Below are 2,078 nucleotides of genomic sequence, written 5' to 3'. Positions count from 1 at the left end.
TGATGCTTTATTTTTCCCCAAATCATGTTACTGCATGTCCTTAAATTAACTGTGTGTGTGTGTGTGTGTGTTTGTGTGTGTGTGTGTGTGTGTGTGTGTGTGCGCGCGCGTGCGCCCACACTACCACAGCAGCACCAACCACAGGAAGAGTGGGAGTGAGAGAGAGGAGGTGGACCAGGGCGCGGTTAACCTCATGACATCACAAGCTTGCACCTGATTGGCTGTTTTCAGTGGCTGTAGGATTTATAAGCGAACGGGGAGTCTTGTTTTCAGCAGCAGCAGACGCAGCATCATCGTCATCATCATCATCATCATCATCTCTGAGCAGTGAGCACCAGCCAGGGAAACCCAGGACATACTGAGTAAGAGAAACCACACCTGTGTCTCTGCAGCACCTGAAGCTTCTTCCTGCGACAACCAACCAGGTAAGAGCACATCATCACAGCTCAGCTTCAGTTTCACCCTTCGGTCTGAGTTTTAACTTCCCGATGAGAAGTTTGAGAGATTTACTCACAAGCGTTTTTTTTTTTTTTTTATATTTCAAAGAAGACTTGCAAGGTTTGTTGAGTCCATTTGAAATCAACTGTCAGCTTCTGGTGTTGTAATGCTAATAGAGAGAGAGAGCTGTGATGCTGCGGTCCATCATGATGCTGCACAGCAGTGGTCCTTCCACTCGGTGGCACAGATCCACGTGTGGTGAGCTGAAGTGCCACCTGTGAGTCGGGCCTCACCCCCCGGCATCAGCACCCGACCTCGCGTCTTCTTCGTCACGCTCTTGCGGCTGGCGGAAGTCTAAAACCAGACCAGTGGAGGCCTTATATAATAGCCATGGTTTTGGAATGAAATGTTAAATATTGGTTATATGGGTGTAACATCGGGGCAAACACATATTTTGTTGGGTTGTCTGTATACTTTTGGCTGTGCTGTGATGTATTTTTGCTGCATTGTGAGTGTAGGCAAGTGAAAACAAACCACAAGGTTTATATTCCAGAGCCACACTGCAAAAAAAGACTAAAACTTTCTATTTTATTGAAATGCTCATCTGTCCAAATGGACTTTCTTTCTTTAAAACATGGAAAAATAGGATTTCCTGCAACAGCTGATTGTCATGTAAAAGACGCTGAAAGCACTCGCGTGTTTTAGTAAAGAACTTCAGGAAACTGACAGCTTCGGCTGTGTTGGAGGCGTCTCATCAACAGGACGTTTGTTGTTGTTTTTAACGAACTCTTCGGGAACTCTTTTTGTTTACCGACAAGTTTTTTTTTAGCAATTATTTAAGACTTGAAGCCCTCGTGTGATTGGCTGTGTTTGACCAGTGGATTAGCTGCACAGTGACATCACAGCAGGAGCTAGAAGTAGTAGGAACACACGTATCCACACACACGTGCAGACATATAAGGACACACGCACGTGCACACAACCGCACACACATAAACGTACACACCGACACGTGTGCATACAAACATACCCACACACACGTGCAAATACACATGTACATAAGCGTGCACATGCGCACACATGCGCATACGTACACACACACACAAATTTAAACACATACACATGCAAATGTACATATGTACACACGTTCACCCACACACACACTACACTACACACACCCACTCACACTACACACACAGACACCCACTCACACACTCACACTCCACACACACACCCACACATACACTCACACTACACACACAGACACCCACAGACACACACACTCCACACTACACACACACACACACACAAACAGACACACACTACACACACATATGGACACCCACACACACTACACACACACACAGACACCCACCCACACACACACACAGACACCCCCACACCCACACAGACACCCCCCCCACACACACACAGACACCCACACACACTACACATACACACACTACACACACTACACACTACACACACACACACACACACACACACACACACACTCTTGCTGCTTTCAGATCAAACCAACTGATGTGTTTGTACTCGTCAGTTTCAAACTCCTCTGGAGACGTGGGTGAGGCTCTGGTGTCCAACATGTCAACCTATCACACTGCTTCACACAGACAACG

At 46.7% G+C, this 2,078-nt stretch overlaps 1 protein-coding gene across 1 annotated transcript in view; it reads left to right on the top strand.

The window, feature by feature from the left end:
• The first annotated feature begins 281 nt into the window (after window positions 1-281).
• The window catches only part of spp1 (secreted phosphoprotein 1), a 7,999-nt gene continuing 6,202 nt past the window's right edge, over window positions 282-2,078 (top strand). The window contains exon 1 of the mRNA XM_086187604.1: window positions 282-425. The gene's annotated coding sequence lies outside the window, so the exon portion shown is untranslated. The remainder of the gene's footprint in view (window positions 426-2,078) is intronic.

This window comes from Aulostomus chinensis, chromosome 19 (assembly GCF_037954235.1).
Source record: "Aulostomus chinensis isolate RoL2024-O1b breed Wild chromosome 19, RoL_Achi_v1.0, whole genome shotgun sequence".
Lineage (NCBI taxonomy): Eukaryota > Metazoa > Chordata > Actinopteri > Syngnathiformes > Aulostomidae > Aulostomus > Aulostomus chinensis.
Note: the sequence above shows the minus strand (reverse complement) of the source record. Positions and strands in the feature narration are given on the sequence as shown.